Genomic DNA, 7,104 nt, shown 5'->3' with positions numbered 1-7,104 from the left:
CTGGCCGTTGGATATCATCAACATTCCACCAAATCTGCCACATGTACAATTTAGAAGACTCCATGGTTGAACTTAAGCATAATGCACAAACCTCAAAACACAAGCACTTCTCATTTGTTCTAGAATCTTCTTGTATCATAATTGATTATTTTTTCTAAATGAATTGCCATTATTTGTTTTTCACTTTATGATTTACAATGCACAACCCCATGAGTCCTAACATTTTTATAAAACTAATTGATTTTGAATGAGATGAACTATAAGAACTAAACGAACATCTACATCATGCATATATGACTCAAAGCTTTACATGCTATAGTGTGTATTTATTCATAATTTGGTTTCGAAATCTCATGCGTTCAATACATGTATACCTTACTAGTTTAGAGTAGAGTAGCAAACTTCACGCGGCCCCGGGTATATCAAAATGCAGGGCCCATGCATCATTGCCTTTCGGTCGAACCTACGTCCACAATTTTTTGTACGTACTATATCTCCACTGGTCCCCGAACCCAAAATGCTGCCTCATTCCCATAAAACCAAGCGGCCCACACATATTTAAGGCGTCGACTCGAACCCGTTTACTATGACGTGGCCCCATACGCTGTAGTACTCCTACAAACCCTACCGCCGCACTCATCATCAGTTTTCTTCAAGAGGACGAGGGAGAAGCCGATTTGTAGTGGAGGCGCTTTAAAAAAAAGGATCTGTAGTGGAGACCCCTAGCCTAGGTGCCCTAGGTAGCTGCCGCACGCATCACTGTTTTCTCTTTTCTTTATGCTCTTGCGTCCTAGAATGAAATAATGGTTGCTTCGTCCGTCCACCTTAATGCGGGAAAGGTGGGGCTTTGTGATTTGACCCCTCATCGCTCATTTTTCTACTACTGCGGCGCTACGACCGGGGTGCCTCCAATTCTAACCGCTGCTCCGAACTGTAATTTGGGGCATGGCACGTGGAACAAGACGGTGGATGAGCCATATGCCGGCCAAAGGGGTACTGTTAAGTCTGTCGCCATTTCGTGTGCGGACTGACCTTGCTTGACTTGCTACGCCAACACGATAGGAGCAGCCTACCACTTGGTTTTGCTCCTTGGTGAATCCCGACTATATTGATCTAAAAAGATATGTGCTGAACTACCCTCTCCGTCTTGGTTTTTTATTTTTAGGCGTCTCGATTTATAGGGCATGCACGTAGTTCTAGGTCATCCATTTGACTAACTAAATTTGAGTTACTATGTCACAAAAAGTATATCATTGTATTCTTAAGCGGATGTAGTTGTATTTAAAAGTCGAGGGTGGGGCTTTTGCTGCGCGATAGGCGGGGCAGTTCCGCCTAGTCGGTTCGACAGAGACGCGAGAAGACGAGGGAGTAGGTTGCTGCAAACGTTGGGCTGTGTGATTTGACAGCGAGTTACTGCTGGACAGGTGGGGCCCCGTGATTTGACTTGCCATTATCATTTTAAGTGTGGTGCTATGACCGGCGTGAGTCTCCCGATTCCTGCCCAACTCCATTACGAAGAAAGAGATGGAGAGGAGTAAAGAAAATACACTTATAGCCAACCTTGTTGTAGTATGAGTGACTAAGTGATGACTATGTATGACATGCCAACATCAAATAGACAAACGCACCGTGTTAAATCTCCGAGGGCGCGACCGCACGAGCGACGCGACGGTCGTGGTAGACGCGACCATGATTCGGGCTGCTGGCAGCCCTTGGATCTGAGATCAAACGGTCGCATGCTAAGTTGCTGAAAATTTGCAGAATAATCCTCCAGGATAGGATATTCACCCATAGGTCTAGAATCACGCCATGTAACCGTTCGATCTCAGATCCAAGGGCTCTCGGAAGCCTGTATCATGGGAGAATGGAAAGACACTACCTTGCCGTTCACACATTGGCAGTTCGCTCCTACTCGTCCCCGCACATCCTTCAATACTATGCCGGTTCGCTCCTAGTCGTCCCGTCCATTCACATTACGGCAGTTCCACTAATCCTAACGCTCCTCCCAAATCCATGGCATCCCAAATCTCCACGATCAGCGGTGAGTACAAAGTTAGAACCATCACCTACGATGAGTTCGACGTCATCTAGACCCGTTCTTCTGCGACGGTGAAAGGATGCCTTTCTCGCTTCAGACGCATGTTCGAAAACTCAGATGATGAGTGGGTCACTAGGCTAGATGTTGAGTACACTACAGTGCTAGGACCAGAGAAGGATCTAAAGGACGAAGAGAGGAAGAAGCCCGCCGTGATCCAGGTTTGTGTACATAACATTTGCTTGGTCTACCACATATGCCATGCCCACATTGAGTGCCAGGATTTTAAGAACTTCCTCAAGGACAAAATAGTGAAATTCGTTACTATAGACTTCAAGAACGATAGGGATGTCCTGCGTCGGATAGGTCTCATTGTAGGCAACCCCTTTGACCTCTAGAAGAATCGGCTGGTGTCCTCTCTTCAGCCTTCAATGCGGACCCTGGTAGGAGCCATGGTTCATACTTTATACGGTAAACTGGAGAAACCTCCATACAAATTTCATCATCATGCATGATAGAGGAATGTACTAGATATAGACCACATCCACTATGCTGCAATGGATGGCTACCTTTGCTTCAATATCTACAAGGGTTGGATGAAGAGCAACAACCAAGTGTGTAGTTCAAGCAAAGAAGTATCGGCCAAGAGGGAGAGGGACAAGGACGAAGTCGAGGACGTGGACGAGGACTCCGAGTGAGGTGGCAGTGTCATTGCTCATGGTGGTTCTAAACTTCTAATGCAGTGTCTACCGGATTAGTTGCATAGTTTAATTTCAGGAGTGCTTAGTTTAATTTGAGGGGTGTGTTGTGCTGAGCCCCCAGCAGAACTATGTTGTGTTTCTTCTCGTTACTTTAACTCTTCAGTATGTACATACTACTAGTATTTCTTTAATAGAAGTTAGCACCCCAATTAAGCATGTACTAGCTTTTTTAATAGTACTATATGCATAATTTGGCGATGAGCGCTCTCTATATGTACCACCTTTTTTTTAATTTCAATTTTTGCTCCATGGCGCAATCCATCGATAGTACAACTGTACAAAAGTATACATTTTTTAAAAGGCTAGAGTACTGTTCATCACATATATAGCCAGTTAAATTCTCAACCTAGAACGACGTGCATGCCATGTAGTAAACAGATACGGAGGAAGTATAGTAAAAATGAGGAGATTTTATCGAGCGATCGGCGGGGGAGCATGGCATGTCATGCGGTCACACATGTCATGATGTACCAAGGCGATGCGCGTGTCCCTCTTGAGGCAGAAGCAATACTACGTGGTTTGAGATGATGGCGAACCGAAGTGTGAAATAATGGTCGCTTCATCCATCTAGGAAGGTGCGGCACTGTGATTTGACGTCTCATTGCTCATTACTACTACTGGGCCGGTACGAGTGGGGTGCGTCCCCCTGCTGTTCTACACTGTTATTTGGTGCTTGACACGTCGACCCGGTTGCTATATGTCCCACATGTCAGTGACAGGAAGTACAAAATTCATGAAAGGGAGCATCGACGGTGGAGTATACTACAGAATTCATGAAAGGGAGCGACTTAGTTTTGGAAAAATCTGTTTTTACAGAGTATGTACCCACTAGGGTTTATAGGGCTCATCTAAAAAAACATTCGTTTTTCCGTTACATGTTGGATTTTGAGGTGCGTTAGATCACCCGACGCAAGCAGTGTCAAGAGGAAACTAACAAATGCATGTACAAGTTCATGGAAATTTAGTGGTCATTCATGCATTCGTTCTAATTAATGCCTCGGTAAACATAACTTCTTGAGAAAAACGAGCGTACTAATTACTTGCACAAACTACAAAATTAATTCGACCACTCACCGTCTACCTTGGTTGGAGAGATTTTGAAATTGAGTCATAAACTGGTAAGGAGCGAGTAGTAACTTTTGTCTCGATTACTATTTGTGGCCTTGTATAGATGCAAAATGTATTTTTCTTATAGTGGCCTTGTATAAGTAAATGGAGGGAGTACTAACCAAAGTACGTAGTAGGGATGAGGAGTAAACGGAGGGAGTAGTAAAATTTTCTCCTCGTGCTGGGAGCCACCGCGCGCGTGGGCGAGGGAGCGGGCGTAAAGGCGTACAGTACTACTACTACTACTACTACTCGTAAGCAAGCTTCACCTCATCCTGCGAGCCACCGCGCCCGTGGGCGGGGGAGACGGCGTACAAAGCAACCTTCTCCTTGTTCTGCGAGTTGACGGGACACATCAAAAGTACTCCAGTGTATAGAACCTTGCCTCTAAGGTAGGCCCCACATGGTTTGTCTCTTTATTTCATTTAACATAACGCGTCAAGTCGCAATTTGTTTGTTCACCCATGGTAGACAATCCTCCCTGCACCAAGTGGACAACCAGTACACGTGCCAAATTACCACGTGGGCTGCCTTTTTCGTACAGAAATGAGCTCCACTGTGTACCCGCGCGGGTGTTGTTGGGAAAGAGACGGGAGTACGTGCGTCGTGCGTGCACCTCTTCTCTTCGTGCACGTCCCCCACCTACGTGGGTGTGTCTGAGGGAGATACAAACCTAGACATAATGCGCCGTCCATCCCCATGCCTCCGCCCAGTCCGGCCACCAGTCACCACCACGCCCCACTCCTCCTCACCTTATCTATCATCTTTCTCCCTCCATTTTTATATACAAGGGGCCACTATCAAAATTACAATTTGCAGATATACAAGGCTACTAACACTCATCGATGCAATATTAATGGTGTTTGCCTCATGGTACTAGCAAAGGATGACATTAATTATCCCTTGCATGCATGAGGGAGTTTGTAAAAAATGCATCTTGATGTTCCGTGCAATGCACGGGCATCTTGCTAGTCCATGAAAACAACACATGGCAAAATTCCACGGCGAAAGAGGGATTTGAATCTATTGGGAGGGGCTGTTTGGATCTTGCCCGGGGTAGCCAAAATATTGGCGACCCTTTTGTCCACCGGTGCCTTTGCCACTGATGAACGAGGAATGGCTCAGGTGCTCATGCTGTCATGCATCCTCCAGCGCGCATGTTGGAGATGAGCTCGCACGAGCTGTGTTTTTTTGTCCCGCAACGCCACCCAAGCTACCCGCAGACCGACCCACGACCCGCAAATTATGCCATCCAACCCTAGCCGCACACATTATGACAGCAACTCAACCAATCGGACGAAATTCACGCAAACACGTAGACAAACTGATATTTCATATAAACAACGACGGAAATCATATAAAATACCGGATTTTCATACAAACATGATAGATTTCATTACATTCAAATGAACTATGCGGTGCTAGTTATGGACAACACAGGTATATAATACCTGGCCTAAATGGTCGCCCGCTGATCGATTTGTGTCCCTCATGTCCGGCAGCACGATCACCGGACTGCCGGGAGCCCCGGAGGTATATGCTTCATTGCAAAGGACGGCTCACTTCCCCACTGCCCAACTGATATAATTAGCTGGTGCCGAAGATGATGGTGGCCGGCACCAGTTCGAGTTCATCACCGGCCACTACTTCACCATGGCCGGCACCGACTCGAGTTCATCCTAACATTCCCCTCTTCCGTGGAGCCTATGCGGGGTCGACGAAGGTCCTCGCAACAAAAGGATCCGGCAAGACACCTGCTGTGTACGCCGGCGTCACCTCCGCGGTGGCCTTCATGGGACCCAAGCGGCGGCGGCCTCCCGTGTTCTACTTCTCCTCGATGATGGCAGCGGATGCGGTGGCGCTGGCCACCCACTCGTCGCTCTCCGCGCACCCGGCTTCAGTCGTTGCTTGCATGGCGGGTCCGCCGGCATGGGAGTCTCGGCCACAGAAATGGGAGACGCGGTACAAGGCAGCGGCGTGGACGGCAGCAACAACGCCCGTGCACCGCTCCTCATCGAGCTGGCCTGGAGCAGCGAGTTGCTGAACCGCGCACCGGCTTGGGGCGGGAACTGGCTCCGTCAGGCGAGTGGAGGGAGGTGGATCAGCGAGCTGCATAGCTCATATCCGGCGGGCTACCCAGCCGGCTTGGATGCGGAATAACTACTCTTCGTAAGCCATTGTAAGAGTGGACAAAATGGTGGAGGAGATAGGGGAGCGGCGGAGGTGTGCGATTCTTGGCCGGCGTTTGGCCTCGTTTAAATAGGAGATTAAATAAACGGCGGACGGGAGGAGCTCGGCCGGCGTTGCGTTTAACACAGGCCCGGTCATGAACGGACGTGTGTACAGAGTGGGTATCTCGGCTTCCACACGGGAGGGTTTCATGGAGGCGTTTGAATGCGAGACAGAGGCGTGTTCATCCGGGCGTGCCGCGAGTGGCGCCCTCGACTCTAACCTAGGACACCGCGCCGTTCTTCCACTAACGTGTGGGCTCTTTGGGTGCATGGCCTGCATGTCAGTGACCCAACGCAAGCAGCGCACAGCAGAGGAACCTTTGGTGGGCCAGGGCAGTCAGAAGCGGGCATTTCACAAACTGATGATTATTCATTGAGTGTGACGTCAACTTTTTCATGTAGATAAGCCTACTATGTTAATAGCCCGTTCGATACATTTTGATTCATGAAGACCGCTGCAAACATCAATGTTCTGCTTATCACAGATAAGATTGATTAATACCCGTAACAACCCATGTCCTTAACAAAGGGTGCATGCACGTATAGGTTGAGCGTGTGTCTAGCGTCGTGTGCTGTGTGCATGCAGCCGTGCGAGTGTTGCGTGCATGCAAGGGTACATTTTAGTGTTGCATGCATGGGTGGGTACGTGCGTGTGTTCATGAGTGCATGTGTACGTGTCAGTGTTGCACGCCAGCATGCGTGCGTGTGTACGTGTCAGTGTTGCATGCCTACATGCGTGCGTGTCTTGCGTGCGTGCATGTGTACGTGTGGGGTGAGGCTACACGTCAGTCGACTGACTTTTTCATCTTTGGTCATTAGATTTTCCAGCCGTTGGATACGAAATCAACGGCCTCCAGTTTATCATCAAACTCCAACCCCCTGAGCCGCCAGCCACCACCGGCCGAACCGCCAGCCCCCGCCGCCCGCGGCCGGCCCGCCCTCCCCGAAACCATTCCCATGGCCGGACCAC

Source organism: Triticum dicoccoides, chromosome 3A (genome assembly GCF_002162155.2).
Source record: "Triticum dicoccoides isolate Atlit2015 ecotype Zavitan chromosome 3A, WEW_v2.0, whole genome shotgun sequence".
Lineage (NCBI taxonomy): Eukaryota > Viridiplantae > Streptophyta > Magnoliopsida > Poales > Poaceae > Triticum > Triticum dicoccoides.
This window is presented reverse-complemented; position numbering follows the sequence as displayed.